We start from the raw sequence: 21,035 nt of genomic DNA, 5'->3' as shown, positions 1-21,035 counted from the left end.
TATTCACCAGATGGTTATCTGTGCCCACTCTATTAACTTTCCTAAAACACTGCTCTTGGAAACTCCCTTTCTTATTCACAATTTTCATGGACTCCATTGACGAGCGAATGAAGTCTTTCTTTTAGAGCCTGACATCCCACTGGTACCGAACAATTATTCACGATACAGGGAAACTGGTCATTTTGTAATGCACTGTATTGACGGTTTCACGATGGAAGCCCTTATGTCTCATTTTTCTCTCCTGTAGTCGTCTAGCCCTTCTTTAATGTGTAGGTTATTGGCAATGCTTTAACATGTCCTCACTCCTTTCCTGACTTCTCACTTCACTGACATTCTTGCCTCTGAATCCTAGAATCCTTATTTATGTTTCTACTACTTAGGCTTCTGTTGGCAAATGCTATTCTTGCTTTTTCTCACAGGGAGTTCCTTGAGAACAAGGATGATGATCTCATCATCCTGAGTATAATAGCTTATTTACAATAATTGATAAATATTTAGGAAGCAAATCTCAAAGGAAGCAAACAAACACGCAGATCATTTTAACCATGAATCACCTTTATACCAATATCACGAGAAACGAGTGTAGTGGGGTGGGGGCCCCTTCTTTTCCATGGATGACTCCAACCATGACTCAGTGAGCTATTTGGGAAAGCCATTGCTCAGAAGATGAATGGGCCAGGAAGGTGGCAGTGACTCAGGACAAGGTCACCCACAGAAACAGGAACCAAACTTTTTTTTCTTCTTTACCAAAAACTCTTCAGGAGCACAATCCTCTCATGTTAGAGAAGCTCATCAAAACCTCACCGCATTCTCTGTTGGACTATGTTATTACTTGCCCTGTTATTACTTCCTCAATAACAGCAGCAGCCACAACCACCACAAAGCGATTGAGTGACTTAAAACCTACATTATCAGGATCCTTGTGTTCCCTTATAGGAGCCTAGAGGTTAGACAGCATCTTAAGTCATGGGCCTTTTGTGGAAGGTGGGCCCTCTCACAAAGCCTCAGGGTCTTTCAGGGCTGCCTTCCCACAGAAACCCCAGGTATGCTCAGTGACTCTGCACTTTCTCTTGGCTCTTTGTAGCACTGGGTGCCAACCAGACAGACTGTGCTGATGTGGGATTAACACTGATACAGAGTAGCAAGATATGGTGAGAACAACTTCTTCAGTGAAATCTTTATGTAAATACCAACATGTTTTCACTCGAAGGCCTGGGAGGGAAATGTCTGCAAAGAAGAAAGTCACAGCGTTTCAGGTTTGAAACTTGAACCATCCTAGTTCCCGATGATGATGATGACAATGGCGATGAAGAAGAAAAAGAAGAAATATTTTGTGGGTCAGATAAGGCTTGGGTTTCTATCCGCCCTGCCAACTGATTTAAAATACAGTAATATTTCATTTTACATAATATTCTAAGAAGAGTGAGGACTTTTAACAATTTGGCATTATTTCTATGTTCAGTCTTCAGCATAAGAATGATAGATCCAAAATCTTTTCTTGCTTGTTTTAGAAATCACAATTCAGTCTCAAGGTGAAGTTTCTCCTTTAAATGTATTAGGCATGAAATACATTAGGCATTTTTTCTATCTCTTGTCTTTGGTAACTTTCCAATAACATAAATATTATGAATATCCCGTTTCCTTTTCTGCAGTATTATTAATTCGAAATTGTATCATCTCAGTCATCTCAGTACATTTTCTCAACCCCTCTTTGTTTTTCAATTGGATTGGCCACTAGATGGCAGCAGCAGCTAAGCTGGTGAATTGGAAAAAAAAAAAAAAATCTCTTTGTTAAATCTGCACTGCCAACCCCTGGCAAGGAGTGTCATTATCATCACTTTGATGTTTTTATTTTTCAAGAAAAGCTAATCGGTAGAAGAACAATTTTGTTCTCTGAATTTGTTGCAATTCTAGGCATACACTTTAAAACAAGATACTGCCTGGTTTTAATACACATTGTAGTTAGGTAGTCTCTATGGCTTTGAGGCAATTTGAAAATGATTCGCGGACTCTCCACCTATAAAAGGCTCTATAATGACTAAAAAAGTGGTATTTGCAAGTTGCCAAAATAATTCAAGCCAAAAAGTATTCTTATGTGTTGAATTTGTCAGGTAGCTCAGTCTTTCCCTTCCTCCTGAATTGATTCCTCAATCCTGGAGATTACCTGAATTTTACTTTCTCTGCAGTCATCTGGTTGGCTGTGGAAGAGGCACGGAAATTGGCAGGCCGTGTTGACATGCACATTCAGATGATAGCACTGTGTGCACATACTGTGACCTTCCCATTTCTATACAGTCTTTGCTCACTGTGGACAAAAGGAATCTGATTCATCTAAGAGCCTTAGGCTAGAATTAATTACTTCTGGAAATCTATATAAGGCCAAGTTTTTACATATTCATAGATGAGTTCCCATTTCCCCACGAGTTCCTGTAATTGTCATCTAAGATTTCTCTCTTGGGGACTGTGTCCACAGGTTAATCACCCATGCGCTATTCATACCCAGAGAATACATTTTACCATTATTTCCCACTAGTCCCCTTTGTGAGCCTTTTAATTCAGTGACTCTGATACCCTCATAATACCATACTCCTTCTTTCCTCTTCTTTTGCCTTTGCTTGAGCTCCTCCCTCTACCCAAATACCTCCTCTCTTCTCTTCCCTAATGCAGCATTGTTTCAGCAGCTATTTTCTTAAGATCTACTTCCTCCATGAGACTTGCTTATATTTTTCCCTTTGTCTCGACTCTCATGGGGTTTATATATAGTACTTTGCTCCAGAATTCAACACATTTTATCATACCTACTATGTCTAGGTGTCATGCTGAGTTGTGAGGACAGAGCAGTGAACGAGAGAAACACCTCCATCCTTGCAAGGCTGAGGGTCCACCTAATGAGAAAACAGATCATAAGACATGTCATTTACATGTCACAGAACAGAGAGGTAGAACTATGCTCCTATAGTCATCTTGCCTTTGACAAGGAGCAAAGAGAGTCTCTAACAACTGGAACCACCGAACATCCACACGCACAGACCTTAAACCCTTCGCCAAGGTCAACTCAAGATGGAGCATAGATTTCATGTAAAATGCAAAACTATAAAACCTTTAGAAGACAGTATAAGAAAAAAAACTATGATGATCCTGAGTCTGGTGATGCGGTTTTAAGAAACCACTCCATGAGAGAAAAACAAGTAATAGCTGGACTTTGTTCAAATAAAAATGTTCTGCTCTGAGAAAGACAGTATCTGGAGAATGAGAAGACAAGCCATAGATTGGAAGAACATATTTGCAAAATATACATCAGAAAAAAATAATGTTATCCAAAATATACAAAGAACTCTTAAAATTCAACAATCAGTGAGTGAACAATGTGATTAAAAAATGAGCCAAAACCCTTAATAGACATCTCACCAAAGAAGATATGCAGGTGACAAGTAAACATGTGAAGAGATGCTCCACACCATGTATCATCTGGGAAATACTCACTAAAATAACAGTGCGATACTGTTACACATGTATTGGTGTTGCCACACTTTGTAACACTGGCAACGCTGAGATGCTGGTGAGAGTGTGGAGCAGCAGGAACTCTCGCTGACTGCTGGCGGCCATGCAAAATGGTGCAGCCACTTTGGAAGATAGCCCGACAGTTTCTTACAAAACTAAAATAGTTTTGCCCGGGGATCTAGTAATCACACTCCTCAGTATTGACCCAAAGAGGTTGAAAACTTATGTCTACACAACAGCCTTCACAAAGATGTTAACAAAATCTGTATTCATAAATGCTCAGTTGGGAAGCAACCAAGATGTTCTCCAAAAGGTGAATGGATAGCGTCTGATACTTTTAGACATTGTAATAGTATTTAGCACAGAAAAACAAAAAGAGCTCTGAAGACATGAAAAGACATGAAGGAAGCTTAAATACATATAACTAAGTGAAAGAAGTCAATATGAAAAGGTTCCATACTGTATGATTTTAATTATATGACATCTGGATGAGGCAAAACTGTGGAGACAATAAAAAGATGAGTGGTGGGGGTAGGGGGGTGCGTGGTGGGGGTGGGGGGGGGCGGGGGGGGGGGGGGGGGGGGGGGGGGGGGGGGGGGGGGGGGGGGGGGGGGGGGTGAGTGGGCGGAGCACACGGGGTTTTTAGGGCAGTGAAAGTACTCTTTATATAATAAGCATGGATCTATGTCATTATACTTTTGCCCAAACCCATAGAATGTACAACATCAAGACTGAATCCTAATTTAAACCATGGACTTTGGGCAATTATGATATATCAATGTAGGTTTATTCTTGGTAAGAACTGTGCCATACTGATGAATGATACTGATAATGTGGAAGCTATACAAATGTGGGGGTATGAGAGATATGGGGAGTCACTATATCTTCCTCTCAATTTTGTTGTACACCTAAAACTGCTCTAAAAATAACGTTTTTAAAGTAATTTGCACAGAAGATGTTAGGAGAAATCAAGGATGCCGTGGCTAATCTAGCCTAGAGATTACAAAAGGCCTCTCTGGGGAAGGCACACTACATAGACACTTGGAAGAAGAGGAGAAGGTAGTCAGGTGAGTGGAAAAAGTGAAGTAAAGAGAGTTTAGGGGAGAGGAAACTAGGGAGCCAGGACTTGAACCCAGGTAATCCCGATTCTGCATGGTAACCCCCACTATCAGAGTGCTGTCTTTCAATCCAGTGATACTTGGTACCCAGGCCTGGCATGCCAGTCACCGTTGTTGCTACACTGTACAAGGGTCTTCTACTTGGCTTCCCTTGAGATTTATGTTACAATTTTACCCCAGTTCTCAGACAAGCTTTTGCTCTAGTTCTCTGAGGATTCTGGCTTGTAATTCATTCATTCATTCATTCATTCATTCAATCAGTCACCTGAACATAAGGATTCTAGACTCGGTGCTATCTAACAGAACTTTCTGTGAAGATGGAAATGTTTTATATTTGTACTGTCCAATACCATCATCACTAGCCTCATATAGCTGTGGAGTGATTTGAAAGTGGCTAGTGTGACCAAGAAACTAAATTTTAAAATTTTGATTGAATTAAATTTAAATAACCGCATAAAGCCAGTAGTAGAGTTTTGAAGAATACACATCTTAACTAATACCAAAACAAGAAAACCCTACCAGGTTCACCTGGCTAAAACTTTCACCAATAATCCAGTTAAAATCCAGAACTGCACTTAATATTTTGTCTGTTATTTGACGCATATAGTTGTGTTTAAGTTGACTGTTGATCATTTCACATGACTGCAACCTTCTAGCACCACCATTATACTTACCACAGTGCAGTCTTCTGGTAAATATTAAGCGGAATGAATTCTACCAAATGAAGTAATGCTACAAAGCAATTGTCATAGTACTTATCACATACCAAGAGATCAGTAAATATTACCTATTGTGATTGTCATTATTTATAATGTCCAAATAAACTTTTAGTCGAGTTAAGAGGATCTTTTAATAAGAAGGCTTTGACCTGGCTGGGAGACCTCGACAGCCTCTCTGTGGCAGAGTCTGCCTCCTTTCCCTTGAAAAACACTCCTTCCTGGACCGTCCAGTCCTGGATTCCACTTACCTGAGAACAGGTTCACTAAGGAGGTGCCTTGTTGCCTGCTCTTTCCGTGTTCTCTAACTTAAATAGTTTGTTACACGTATAAGAAGTACCCCTATAACTTGCCGCACCAGAGGAAAATAAGAATGATAGAAAGAGAAAACTAACCACTAACCCCTGTATTCCGTCCCCTCAGCATCCCATTATGCCAGTAATACAATATTTGGTGTGCGAAAGAGCATTCTGAACAGTGGCCAGGAAGTACTGTTTAATACAGCTTTTTTTTCTATGCTTCTAATCTCAATGATAATTTTTCAAGTCACAAAATAAATTCCCCAACTCTTCCCAGTGCCCTCCTGTTATGGCACTGGAGAGGTTTCCAGGCAAGAATGGTGAAGGAGCAGATGTCTCCTTGGCTGGGCTTTGCACATTAGACTGGACTTACCTTAAGTGAGGTCACTTAGGAAAGGACAGAGAGGAGACACCACTTCCTGAGCACTGGCCTCCATGCTAGGAGCGGTACTAGGGGCTCGAAGTGTGCTGTACGGCTGGAGAAACGGAAGACTTGCCATTCTGAGTTTGAGGAAATAGAAGAAGCTCATTTGAGAATAATGAGGAAGAGAAGCCAGATTATCCCCCTTCCTTGGTCTAATGCAGGGCTTCTCAACAGTGGCTCTCTTACCATTTGGGTTGGATACTGCTTTGTTGTGGGAGGAAAGTGGGGTGCCTCTGTCCCACCCATGGTAGGATATTTAGCCTACAATGTCACTACATGGTAGGATGTAATGCCTTGTCTCCTATGCATTAAATTTCAGTAATAGTATCTCCTTCTTTGATCAGGACGATCAGATGTTTCTACACATTACCAAATGTCTCCTGGTTGGTGGGGGGAGGTCAAGCTGCCCCATTTGAAAATCACATTGAAGTGTCACTAGGTATTTGTCATCTTGTGACTTGTCTGGTCCCTTGCTGAGCAACCCAGAATAAAAAAAAAAATACAGGCAGTGGTCAGGAGGACTGGTTCTCTTTAGCCCTTACTTATGATAAAAGAAAAATAAAGACGCAGAGGCATCGTGAATCCTAAGCTGTAAAAGACATCTTGGAGATGATTTAAACCATTGGGTATTTCTTCTTTTACAGAAAGGATGTAGAGAGAGCAACCCCAGGGAAGTTCGGCTCCTGCACGGAGCAGGGCTGGGACTTGAAAGGCACAAGCCCCGCCCATCGTTAAGACCCACGTGTGTTTTACACTCCCACTTACAGAGTTTATTCTTCCAAGAGAGATAAATTCCTAGGGAATTTATAGAGAGATACAGTATCAGTTTTTACACAACATTATATCTTATAATACAATGGGCAACCATCCCAAAGCTGTAGCTATTTAGCTCAAAATAAATCATGGAAAAGCTGTAGTTTTTTTTTCTTATCAGAATGTCCAATGACAAGATTCCAAAAGTACTGGGAAGGAACTTACTATATTTTTTAAATGCATGTATATATTTAATTTTATACGCAGAAATGTTTTAACTTGACAAGTTAGTACTGATAACACTGGCCACTAATAGATAAAATTATTGTGCCTCTTTCCCCCCTTTTCTCCATCACTGATCCTGATAATCCTCTCAAAGTGTCCAGGAAGGAAGAGGCAGTTATAGAGAGCCTGGCACGGAGAGATGGGGACACCTGAGGCCATTAGATACCCCTGTGTGATGGCCAAGGGCTACCAGGCAGTGTTTGGAAAGCTGGGTGCCTAGACCACTCAGGCATGGAAGAAGCCATATTTTCATTTAGTAATTGCTTCTTTTTGGAAGGAATCATGGTTTTTGAATAGATTGAAATCAGAGTTTCAGTCCTGTGTCAAAAGATGTCTGAAAAATAACAAAGAAGTAAGTGAAAAAAGAATCTCTTTATTAGCCCTACAGAGGGACATTCTGTGATTTCCTTCCCTAAAGGTCTTTAAATGCAGGGCAAGTGACCAGCTTTCAAAGATGATGTGCGTGGGGGTCTGCCTGGTGAAAGGCGAGCGGGCAGGTATAACTCTCTGACTTTAGAAGCTCCCGTCTTTCTGGAAGGGAATGAGGACGAGCGTAGGGCAGAATGCCCCAGGGCAGCAAGCCCTCCTCGTGCGTGCGTGCTCCCAAAGAGAACAGTAAAGACCTTTAAAGTACAAACATGTAAAACTGTTCTGAAAATCTATGTTAGAATCTTATTTAGAGGTATAATAGATGTAGGGTATGGGGTTGGGGAAAAATGAAGATGCTTAACAGTGGTCTTACCCTGTCAAGAAAGATGTTATTTAAAATGCAATGATTTAGCTCTAATCTAATGCCCTTTCACTAAATCCCTTCTGTTGCCTTCTCTAAATTTAGAATGGCCGAGTATAAACGTTTTTCTGTGCTTGTTACACTAAAACTTCACCTGAGCCCTCCAGGTCTCACTGGTTTAGAGCACAATGAGCCATTGTTAATGTCAAAGGTGTAGTCACCTCTTGCTCCTCCCAGAGCCTTCTCTCCTTCAGCGCCTGCCAGTCTGGTTAAGGGGACCTACAGGGCTTCTTCTACTCTGCCTTGGCACCCTGCCGCAGCATGAATGCCATGGAGCTCCCTGCATACGCCCTGTGCAGTGTATTATTGGCTCTTTCCCTCCTGATATAACGCTCCCCGACCAGTGTGTTGCCTACCTTGAGCTTTAACTTGCCTTTTAGAGTGTTTTTTAATTTTTTATTTCTTCGACCTAAAGTTTATTAGAGATTCTGATTCTAGATTGAGTGCCAAGATCTAGGTTGCCAGATTTAACAAATAACAATACAGGATGCCCAGTTAAAGACTCATTTCAGATAAACAATGGGTAATGTTTATAGTTTGAATATCCCCCCAAATATTGCCTGGGGCATAATTTACTAAAAGGTTATTTCTTGTTTTTCTGAAATTGAAATGGAGCTGAGCAATCCTGGCCCCAGCTCCCCAGCTGCACTCAAAGTGACCTTTGTTGTCCTTCCCCCACCCCCCCAGGAACATTCTTAACCTGCATTTCTGGGTTGAGAATGCATATTTCTCATTTCTGCATATTCTTAGCAGGTGCAGTATTTGCCGGTTAAAGCGTGGCCTTTACTCTCATTTTGCTCCTGAGTCTTTGCCATTGGCAGCAGCCTTCCTTGTGAAAATACCCGTCGCCTGGGGTGCAAGCAGCACCTCAACACCCTATCCTACGGCCTTTTCAGACGCCTTCACCTGTGTTTTAGTTCAATGAATCTAACGTTCTTAGTCTGGAATCATCTCCATAGAAATAAATTTAAATTCTAAATTGAGTCATGATCTTTAACCTAAAAGTAATAGCACCAGAGGACTTAATTCATTATTTCAAAATCCTAACTGCAGGTTCTTACCTAATTCATATCTTATTATGTTGCTTTAAAATTCTCCTTTTGATTTTAATAGTGGCTTAACAGCCTAATGAATATAGGATTCTGCAAAGGTATGCCTAGCAAATGACTCTATATTAGGAAAATAGCATAGAGGTAACATACAATTTTATGAATATTTTCTATTCGCCTAATTACTTTTAACAACTGAAAAAGGTAAGAGTTGGTATATTTGATTAGTCTGCATACGGGTTCTTTTCTCTCTATAATAAAGTATGAAATATCTTCTAGTGGAAAGTTTTTGGATGAAGATAACAGATTGAGCTATTTTTACTCTTTCTAAACATCTGTAGTAATAGAACGCAAGGATTTAAAAAAATAAGCCCATGAGAATGAGAAAAACAGGAGACAGTACAGTAACAACAAACTATTGGGAGCTAGAAAATAGAAAGAAAAGTGGTAACTGACTCAGCAGAGACCAGAAAACCAGAAAGCTGACTCTTAAGCGGACAGTAGAGAAAACTGGGGACCAACCTGATCTGTATCATGGAATTCTCAAAAATCTGTGAACTTGTCAATTCCAGGTATCTAGAGACAATGGAAGGAGAAGGTTACATAAGAAGATGGAGTGAGAAGGTCAGTAGATTCCTGAAAGCTCATCCACACTCCAAGCCCCTGAGAAATTACTTATCCTGCATCTCAGCACACATTCACGAATTGATTCTGTGTAGCGCTGATGGGTGGGTAGGAGAGGTCTCTGCACTTGAGACTTTAGGACTGCATGCCCTCCCAAAAAAAAGTAAAGAAATCAACTCTATGTATGTTGAACACAAATGTAACCCAACACAAACCCAACTGTTTTGCTCCCCCCAGGTGCCAGGACACTAGTTTGAAAAACTCTTCTCTGGTCACCGCCTAAGATAAAGACCTAAAGCTCTAAAATCAAGAGGTTTCCCGAAAGCAGCCCTCATTGACCACACTGTACTTAACCTCAGAGGAAGAACTCTCCATGTGCACAGACAGTCCAGTCACCTTTTTAACCCCTCACTCTTGGTGGTGAGCAGATGACCAAGGATGACCAGACACTTCAGAAAATCCCTTACATGAAAGAGATCAAATAACACTCACCGAAGAAAAACAAAGTGAGAGTAATTCAGAAGGAAAAAATTATTTTAGGACAAAAAAGTAAAACTCTTTTATTACAGAAATACCAATCTACTCTATAATAAGAATAAACAGATCAGTGGTCGCCTGAGGCTCAGGGTTGGGTGAGAAATTGACTGAAGTGAAATAAATCACGAGGGAACTTTTGGAGGATGACAGAATTCTGTATTTTGCTTATGGTGGTGGCGACATTAGTGTTTACATTCATTTAATGGTATACTTAAAAGGGCACAGTTATTGCATGTAAACTATACTTCAAAAAAGTTGATTTTCAAAATCTCTGATATTAATAACCAACATTCTAAAAAACTATGTAGTTGCATCCATGAAACAAAAACAAGATGCTATATAAAGGTGGAAGAGAGACACTTAAAGGGAAAAAAAAACCTTTGAAATTAAAAAGTCAAAAATGGAAAAATAAAGTTGAAATCTCCCAGAAAGTTTGGCAATAAATAATGGAACAGAAAATAAGAGAGAAAAAATTAGATAATTGAAAGAACATCTAGGAATTCTAATACCCCAGTGGTAGGAATCCCAGAAAAATAATATAGAAAATAGAGGAGAGAAAATCATTAATAATTCAAGAAGACATCTTAGACATGAGCTGACATATTGAAAGGGTCTACCAAGTTCCCACATGAAATTTGAATAAAAATCAACCTACACCAAGAATCATCATTGTGAAATTTCAGAATGCTAGAGGAAAGAAAGACGTTTATAAGTTTTAAGAGAAAAAAAGAAAAACCTTATCAAAAAACAAAGGCTCTGGTATAAAAATGACCTTGGACTTCTCAACAACATTAGAAACAAGAAAACAATGGAGCAATACCTATAAAGTTTTGTAGCACCCTTAATTCCCTAGAATCTATACCTAGCTAAACAATCAGCCTGAAAAGAAACTATAGACATTTTCAACCATGTGAGATCTGATTAAAAACTCCCATCAACCATCTCCAAAAAAAATTAGGAGATATACCCCGCTAAGTAAGAAAGAAACAAGAGAAGGAGTAAGAGGGATACAGAAAACAGGATATTGAACATAGGACTTTGTGAAAAGACAAACACAAGGAGAATGGAGAAAGGACTTCAGGTGGGCACCAGATAGGGAGGGGCAGACAGGGTGCATGTGAGAGCCACAAGGTCACCAAGTACTCTTCTTCTTAACATGAGGACAGAATACCTAGTGAGGTTGGCCAAGATTCTTATCTCTCCTAGACTTCCTTGCCTTTCTGCCCTACTTGTAGACACTCACATCAGTGCAAAAGAAACAAACAAACAAATAAGAAGTGCTTTGAACATCTCCTGCGAGATAGGCTCTGGTGAGCTTAGAAACATAACATACAGAGCTGCTTGTTTTCTCTGACCAGAGGCTTGCCTGATGCCTAAACCTGGTCTGCACTTCAGCCCTGCCGGGTATCCCCACTGGTGAGCCCTATGTTTCCAGGACTCAGTTATGACCTTGCTCATTGACTTTCTCAGAAGAGGTTCTTATAAATTGTGGAAAACTGAAACCAGATTCACAGACTCAGGAGAGTTTCTCTTTTTCTGGAAGCTTTGTTCTGACACTGGCAGTATTACCTTTTCCTTACACAGCTAGATTTGAGCTTCTGCTCACTTTTTCAAAACTTAACAGTTTATGGCTCAGAGATGCATGTGTAAGTGGTAGAATTATTAAAATCAGTCAGAAGAATGGGTGATGTAAAAGTCAGGATCATGGCTACCTTTGAGAGAAAGTGAAGAGAATGCTAACAAAGAGGGATATGCAGAAGGCTAAAGGTAGGGTGATGTTTCATTACTTAATCTAGACAGGGAATACATAGTAGCACATTTTATATATTGTTTAAACTGTACATATGTACTCTTTTTATGTATACATTTTACAATTAACAACACATCCTAAGGCAAATGTATTCTGCTTTGAGAACTAAGATTAAATATGTTCTGGTTCTCATCTTTCCAGATACCCTGTGGGCTTGTATAGATGTTAAAGCGTGATTAACAGGATCTCTACAAATCAGGTTTCAGACACTTTATTCTCAAATACATTGACTTGCAACATTCCAAAGCTCCTAAAGATTTATAATTTTATTTCAAATGATAAATACTCAAGAATACCTTTACTTTACAGAGGCTGTCAGTTATTTTCTGACTATAAACAAACCACATAGTAATTTAATTTTAATTGATCAAGGTACTTGATGTTTCAGATTATAAAACCTCCATTTCTAACTCTCCATAACATTTTTTTTTTCAGAACATCTTTATTGATTGGTCAGACTCAGAGATGTCTCCAGCACTCTTCCCTACATAGTGGGAACTAAAAGAGAAGAGTCTGTAGAAACTGTGAGAGAACTTCGATTAAACTGATGACATGTGAAATAGAAGAGACATATGAGACATTACTAAATGATTAGGTTGAATTTTGAAGGGCTGAGGTAGCCTGGAGAATTGTGAGAAGATGGAGTTCCGCATCTCTGTTGAGAAGTCAGGATTTATTGGTCTGCTTGCTGGACTCATTCAAGCTCCATATTCATTAAATTTGGAAAATATTTCTCAAAGGACTTTAAGAATATTCCAAGGCTAGGGACTATCAATATTTCACAAATTTCTATTTTGATTAAATGACCATCGCCAGTAGAAGTAAACCCTTACTGAGAGAAAGTGTGTAAAGCATGCTAACTCTATTTCCTACTCTGGAGGAAATGAAATTAAATTTGGAAAATATTTCTCATAGGACTTTAAGAATATTCCAAGGCTAGGGACTATCAATATTTCACAAATTTCTATTTTGATTAAATAACTACATTGCCAGTAGAAGTAAGCCCTTACTGAGAGAAAGTGTGTAAAGCATGCTAACTCTGTTTCCTACTCTGGAGGATGGACAGCCAAAGACAATGTAATATGAGAATAATCTATTCTAACAAAGGTGTTCATTGTGGACTTCTTGCTTAAAAAGACATCGTTAAGATATTAAGTAATGAAGTTATTTGAAAGCTCATCTCAAGTCCTTCATAGAATTTCTATAATTACAACTCATCAGGAAGATGACAAGTATTTAACTCTAAATGAATGCTATAATCTAATATGCCTGAGATTTCTAACACAGTGTGAGCTCTTACTCCATGCTACTGGTATTCAGATGGACTAAGAGCTAAACATTCTCCTTGCACTCAAATTAGAAAAATACTCCTCTGGTTAGCTTGGAACCAAAGACTTGTTTTGAAAAGAGAATATAAACAAAAAGCAAAATAAAACTCCGAGCTAATTTTCTTGCCTGGCATTGAGAAGACTAAAATTAGCTACAGCTAATTTTCAAGCAAGAGGAGTGCTTTTATGTTTCTCTAGACAATTTGGTTTCATGCTTTTTTGTGTGAGCTCCTCCCAAATTTTAAGTTGTCATTGTATAAGAATGTCTAGAGTCAAAGGAGTGGCTATCTCAATGATTGCGTGCATGTGCCCTACTATCTGCACTATCTTGTCAAGGGCATTTTCTGGACCCAAATATAAAATTCAGCTTCTGGTTGAATATATTGCTTATTGAAATGTTTATTCTGTAGTCCTTTACTGAAGTTTCTTTGTTTCTATGATATACTATGCCCATTACTGTTCATTTACAACCTTAGTGTTTTGGGTTGATATTTTTTAATGTTGAGAACTCCACCCTTTTACTGCCTTTTACCTTTAGAAATGTTTATTTCAGGTATCCAAAAATATACAACAAGATAATCCAATGAATGCCAGTATACCTACCGTGTGGCTTAAATAAAAAGCATAGTGTTAGTGCCCTTTCTAAATTACATCTCCTTTCCTCCTTCACTAAAGATGACCACTCTCCGGAGTGGCTTTCTGTCATTCTCATGGATTTATTTACACGTTTACTATGTATTCATAAAGAACACAGTATAGTGCCACAGTGTTTTCACTTTCATATACATATTGTATGTACTGTTCTGCAACTTGCTTTTCACACAGTATTATGTTTTTAAGATTCATGAGTGTTGATATGTGTAGCTATAGTTTATTTGTTTTCAGTATTGTATAAACACTTCATGGTTTATCTGTGCTCCGGTTGGTGGACATTTGGGTGATTTCCAACTTCTCTCACACAAACAATGCCGTATGAACATTCATATATATGTGTCTTCATGCGCATAAGAGAACAGGGCTTAAGCCTAAAACCAGTCACAGGTACATACATCTTCCCCATTATAGAAATTGGCAAAATGTCCTCTGCAATGGTTCTAGCAATTTCTACTCCTTAGATTGTGGATTAGCAGTTCTATTTTCTGTTAAGAATTTGTAAATTTCATCAATCGGATGGGTAAGTGAGGGAATCTTACTGTACGCATAAGATATTTAAAAACTGTGGAGTATGTCGTGTGAGTCTCTAAGTAGTGATCATTCTGGCATATTTGTGGTCGTCACATCACATATATTCTCTAACCTGAATTATCAATATTTCTTTGACACACTAGAGGCTGATCCTAGAGAAACAAAACAAAACAAAACAAAACAACCATAAGATAACATGTCTGTCATTTTTACAACTCTGTCCCCAGCCCCAAGTTCCAGTTCTCGAACCTTGGGAGCAGGGATAGGAGGAGGGGGTGCACGGTCATTCTAGAACATTCCAGATGACGTCAGGCCACCACACAGTGCTGTCAAGGATGTTTGAAATGCTGTCCCTGCTTCTTTTCCACCTACACTGGGGAAGTCATTTGCCCATTTCTGGTAAGGTTTAGAAGGATGTAGATATATTCTTGCACATTAAATCAGATCTTTTCTTTGAGATACTGAAAGAATAGATAGAAATAGGATTTTCTGCAATTCGCTGCAACTATGGTAACTTTAAATATAAGTGTAGCTTTTATTTTAAGTGCGATTAGACATGTAGAAATATCACCTAGTCTGATCATATATGTATTCAATAAGTATTTTAGAATTAAACTCGTACAAGTTACTGGTGGTATTTCCAACCTAGTGGGACAGAGAGATATGCAAACAAATAATTATGATGCCACAAATATTTACAAAGGAGACAATGTGTAAAAGAAAGAAAGAAAGAGAGAGAGAGAATAGAAGGAAGAAAGAGAAAAGAAGCTTCCAAATAGACAAAGAAATGGAGAAACAAAACACCGACTCATGCCTACAATGGTTTGAGGCCAGGCTCAAATGAAAGATGAAGTGAAGTCAAGAACAAAATAAAAGCCAAGTCTGTCCATCAAGTGTAATGTTTTGTAGCTAACTAGATACCTGAATTTAAATCCCAGCCCCACCTTTTACTAGACAAGTGGCCTTGGACAAGTTAAGTCCAACTGAGGGATACACCTCAGTTTCCTAGCTAACAAAATAGAAAAAAAAATACTGTATATACGTCTTGGGGTGGTTGTAAATAAATATAATATTGATATATGGAAAATGCCATAGCACTTCACTGGCATTCACATAGCACTTAATAATTAATATTAATCACTAAATAACATTTCATGAAGCAAAGTTTCCCTTCATCTCCAATGTGAGGGCTTACCTCTATATTTCTTAATTTCATCTGAATAATCTGGAAACAAATATCACCTACAAAGTCATGGGTTCGGTAACTTTCATACTCCATGGCTTTTTTGTATCTATTTAAGCGTGGCTTCCCCTGCATACTTAAATCAGATCTCAAGCCACATGAAAGTTCTAATTTTGTTCCTTTTATAGGATGTCAGAACATTTGTCCACTGTGCATCATAGATGCTTTAATCTCTGCTCTACTTTCTGAGTCTTTTATATCTCACTCTGCCTCTGGGAACAGCATTTTCTCTCTTTCCTTTTCAATATCATTGTTGAAGCTTTGTGTCTAACTGTTCTGAAAACTTAATATCTTCACACGGGCTTCCTTGCTTTGAAGGCCATGATTGGGAGGATGAAGGAGATAAATATAGAATCTCTACTTCCCTTTCATGTGGAAGTCGTGAGAGCCTCAACCTCATGGCAGCTGCCAGCAGTGGGCTTTTTGTACAGCCTCCTCCGCACTTTTACCCATCCCAGACCGCGCTGGCACATGAGTGAGCCTGCCGCTGGCAGAGCCCCTGCGCGCTCGCCCGGGCTCCTCTTTCCTGGTCCTAGGCTGCCACTTCCTCATGTGAGCGGGCTATCGGGTAAGGGAAGACCACCTGAGGATAACCTAGACTGTGAACTAAGAAGGGAAAGGCTTAGGAAGAATTATGATGAGCAAAGGAAGGACCCAGAGTGGAACAAAATCAGCATTTATTCAGGATTCATTAATGCCTCAGACATCGCTAGGTTCATTCCATGTGGTACACACGCTGTGTTGGGAGGAACTGGGCTGCAGTGTGAGTGCTCCGGTGGACTCTGTTTGGAAAGTAAATAGATATTTTGGAGATGGGGGAGATACACTCACACATAGATATTTTGTAACATTGGTTCCAGTTGATAGTAGGAACATTTAATAAAACTCTTGGATCATAAACTATTTGTTTTCTAATAATAATAGCAATAGCAACAACAACAATAATAATAGGTATTTGTTTTCAGTTCAGACTGAACCACAAGTAAAAAAGAGACTGAGAATTGTCCCCATCTGTTAACTCTGTGTTACGCCCTGGAAGAGCTCAGTAACTGCTGCAGTGACTGCACAATCACAATCGTGATTCGCGTAAGTGCCAGGATCCACTTTGCTCCTCCTAAATCCTGTAATTCTGAAAGTAAAGCATGTAGTGTGGGAAGTGCAGCATTGAGGAAATGAAATTTGATCTGGGCATTGATGGCAGAATATAGGAAGGCAGAGAGGAGAGAAGAAAGGCATTTCAGGTAGACCTAGAAAAAGCTCAATATTGAAGTCAGTGGAGGATGCGTTGGAGAGGCTAGTTAGGAATTGCTTGGGAAGGATGGTTCTGTATAATCTATGTTTAAAAATATATCAGAGGCACCGGGGAGGCTTACTTGGTTGAGCGTTGGACTCTTGATTTCAACTCAGGCCATGTTCTGAGAGTTGTGGGATTGAGACCTATGTTGGGCTCTGTACTGAGTGTGGAGCTTGCGTAAGATTCTCTCTCTCAGTAATCTCAAAAGATGGTGGAGCAGCTTTCAGACCCTGAGCTTGTCTCTAGCTTGAAATGCAGCTAGATCAGCACCAAACCACTTTGAAAACCTAGAGAGAAAGAGAGAGAGAGAGAGACAGAGGAAGAGTTGGGGAGGGGCAGGGAGAAGAGTGAGACACAGAATCTGGAGCAGGCTTCAGGATATGAGCTGTCAGCCCAGAGCCCAACATGGGGCTCGAACCTACAGACTGGGAGATCATGACCTGAACCAAAGTTAGACGCTCAGCAGATTGAGCCACTGAGGCATGCCCAAACTAAATTTTAAAATAAAGACTGTAACATGAGATGAAGAAAGGCATTTTATTATAATTAAGGGCTCTATACATCAAGAAGACCTAATAATTCTAAATATTTACATGGAACACTCAAATATATAAAACAATTAATCACAAACATACAGCAACTCATTGATAATAATACCATAATAGTAGGGGACTTCAACACCCATTTATAGCAATAAGGAAATCATCTAAGCAGAAAATCAACAAAGAAACAATGGCTTTGAATAACACACTGGACTGGATGGACTTGACAGATATATTCAGAACATTACATCTAAAGCAGCAGAAAACACATTCTTCTCAAGTGCACATGGAACATTCTCCAGAAAAGATCACCTACTGGTTCACAAGTCAGCCCTCAACAAATACAAAAAGATTGAGATCGCATCCTGCATATTTTCAGACCACAATGCTATGAAACTTGCAATCACAAGAAAAAATTTGGAAAGGCATGAATACTTGGAGTTTAAAGAACATCCTACTAAAGAATGAACTTAATTTCTTAATCAAGAAATTAAAGAGGAAATTAAAAAGTACATGGAAGCCAATGAAAACCAAAGCATGATAGCCCCAAACCCTTGGGATGCAACAAAAGTGCTCATAAGGGGGAACTATATAGCAATCCAGGCTTTCCTAGAGAAGGAAGAAAGGTCTCAGATACACAACCTAATCTTACACCTAAAAGATCTGGAAAAAGAACAGCAAATAAAGTCCAAAACCAGCAGAAGAAAGGAAATAATAATATTGAAATAAAAAAAAACAACAGCAGATAAATGAAATCAGAGGCTGATTCTTTAAAGAATTAACAAAATTGATAAACCCCTAGCCAGACTGATCAAAAAGTAAAGGACCCAATAAATAAAATCACAAATGAAAGAGGAGAGATCACAACCAACACCACAGAGATACAAATAATAAGAGAATATTATGAACATTTATATGCCAACAGATTGGGAAATCTGGAAGAAATGGACAAATTCCTAGAAACATAAACTACCAAAACTGAAACAGGAAGAAATATAAAAATTTAAACAGACCAGTAACTCATAAAGAAACTGAATCAGTAAACAAAAATTTCCCAACAAACAAGGGTCCAGGGCTGGATGGCTTTCCAGGGGAATTTTACCAAAGATTTAAAGTGTTAACACCTATCCTTTTGAAGCTGTTCCAAATAATAGAAATTAAAAGAAAACTTCCATACTCATTCTATGAAGCCAGCATTACCTTGATTCCAAAGCCAGATAAAAACCCCACTAAAAAGGAGAACTACAGACCAATATCCCTGATGAACATGGATGCAAAAATTCTCAACAAGATATTAGCAAACTGGATCTAACAATACATTAAAAGAGTTATTCACCATGATCAAGTGGGATTTATCCCTGAGATGCAGGGCTGGTTCAATAATCACAAATCAATCATATTATACACCACATTAATAAAAGAAAGGATAAGAACCATATGATCATTTCAATAGATGCACAAAAGCATTTGACAGAGTACAACATCCATTCATGAGAAAAAGTCTCAAGAAAGTAGGTTTAGAGGGAACATACCTCAACATAATAAAGTCCATACATGAAACGTCCACAGCTAATATTCTCAAAGGGGAAAAACTGAGAGCTTTTCCTCTATGATCAGGAACAAGACAGGGATGTCCACTCTCCCCGCTGGTATTTAACATAGTACTAAAAGGCCTAGCCACAGCAGTTGACAACAAAAAGAAATAAAAGGCATCCAAATCATCAAGGAAGAAGTAAAACTTTCACTATTTTCAGATGGCATGAAATTCTATATAGAAAACCCAAAAGGCTCCACACCCTCCCCAAAAAAACCCAACACTAGAATTGATAAATGAATTCCGTAAAGTAGCAGGATACAAAACCAATGTACAGAAATCTGTTGCATTTCTATATACCAATAATGAAGCGGCAGAAAGAGAAATTAAGGAACCAGTTCCACTTACAACTGCACCAAAAACAAGATACTTAGGAATAAACCTAACCAAAGAGGTGAAAGACCTATACTCTGAAAACTATTAAACACTGATGAAAGAAATGGAAGAGGACACAGTGATATGGAAAGACATATCATTGGATTGGAAGAACAAGTATTGTTAAAATGTCTATAATACCAAAGCAATCTACTTAATGTAATCCCTGTCAAAATACCAGCAGCATTTTTCACAGGGCTAGAAAAAGCAATCCTAAAATTTGTACAGAACTACAAAAGACCCAGAATATCCAAAGCAATCTTGCAAAAGCATAGCAAAGCTGGAGGTATCACAAATCCAGACTCCAAGTTATATTACAGAGCTGTTGTGATCAAAACCATATGGTACTGGCACAAAAATGGACACATCGATGAATAGAATAGAAAACCCAGAAATGAACTCGCAACTATATTGTCAATTAATATTTGACAGAGCAGGAAGGAACATCCCATGGGAAAAAGTGTCTTCAACAAGTGGTGTTGGGAAGACTGGACAGCAACGTGCAAGGGATGAAGCTGGACCACTTTCTTACACCAAGAACACACAAAAAATTCAAAATGGATTAAAGACCTAAATATGAGACCTAAAACCACAAAAATCCTAGAGGAGAACACAGGCAACTAACTTTTTGACATTGTCCATAGCAACTTCTTTCTATATATGTCTCCTGAGGTAATGGAAACAAAAGCAAAAATAAACTATTGGACCTTCATCAAGATAAAAAGATTCTGCACAGCAAAGGAAACAATAAAAAACTAAAAGGCATCCTATGGTTTGGGAGGAGATATTTGCAAATGACATATCTGATAAAGGTTAGTATCTAAAAAATATAAAAAACTTATAAAACGCAACACCCCAAAAATGAATAATCTAATTAAAGAATGGCAGAAGACATAGACAATTTTCCAAGGAGGACATACAGATGGCTAACAGACACACGAAAAGATGCTCAACATCATTGATCATCAGGGAAACCTAAATCAAAACCTCATCAAAATATCACCTCCTGCTTGTCAGAATGATTAAAATCAGTAACAGAAGAAACAGCAGGTGTTGGTGAGGATGTGGAAAAAGGGGAACCCTCTGTTGGGGAGAGTGTAAATTGGTACAGCCGCTGTGTTAAACAGTGTGGAGATGCCTCAGAAAGGTCAAAACAGAACTTCCCTATGATCCAGCAATTGCACTACTAGGTATTTACCTAAAGAAGACAGTATGTGCATCTGCGTGTCTATGGCAGCATTATCTGCAATGGCCTAATTATGGATCGTCCAGGTATTCATCAACTGATGAATGGATAAAGAAGATATGGCTTATTTATATACACTGAATATTACTCAGCAATAAAAAAGACTGAAATCTTGCCATTTGTGATGACATGGATAGAGCTAGAGCTGTTAGCTGATAGCTAGAGCTATTATGCTAAGTGAAAGAACTCGGTCAGACAAATACCATTTGATTTCATTCATATGTGGAATTTAAGAAACAGAGCAAATGAGCAAAGGGTAAAAAGACCAAGAGAGAAGCAAGCAAACCAAAAAACAGACAATTAGCTATAGGGAACAAACGGA

At 38.8% G+C, this 21,035-nt stretch overlaps 2 long non-coding RNA genes across 3 annotated transcripts in view; one reads left to right on the top strand and one right to left on the bottom strand.

Moving 5' to 3' along the window:
- Positions 1–534: 534 nt before the first annotated feature.
- LOC115279132 overlaps positions 535–21,035 on the bottom strand; it is a 42,570-nt gene continuing 22,069 nt past the window's right edge. Inside the window, exons 3-5 of one of the 2 annotated variants that reach the window (XR_003903229.1) lie at positions 2,799–2,885; positions 2,165–2,305; positions 535–1,275 (exon numbers count right to left, since the gene is read on the bottom strand). This is a non-coding gene — a long non-coding RNA (uncharacterized LOC115279132). The remainder of the gene's footprint in view (positions 1,276–2,164; positions 2,306–2,798; positions 2,886–21,035) is intronic. The other variant, XR_003903231.1, reaches the window with a different exon arrangement.
- Positions 9,507–14,151, top strand: LOC115279133. The gene is made up of 2 exons (XR_003903233.1): positions 9,507–9,559; positions 12,342–14,151. It is a non-coding gene; the product is annotated as an uncharacterized LOC115279133 (long non-coding RNA).

This window comes from Suricata suricatta, chromosome 15, assembly GCF_006229205.1.
Source record: "Suricata suricatta isolate VVHF042 chromosome 15, meerkat_22Aug2017_6uvM2_HiC, whole genome shotgun sequence".
Classification (NCBI taxonomy): Eukaryota; Metazoa; Chordata; class Mammalia; order Carnivora; family Herpestidae; genus Suricata; species Suricata suricatta.
The sequence above is the reverse complement of the archived record's forward strand: the minus strand, read 5'-3'. Positions and strand labels throughout refer to the sequence as shown.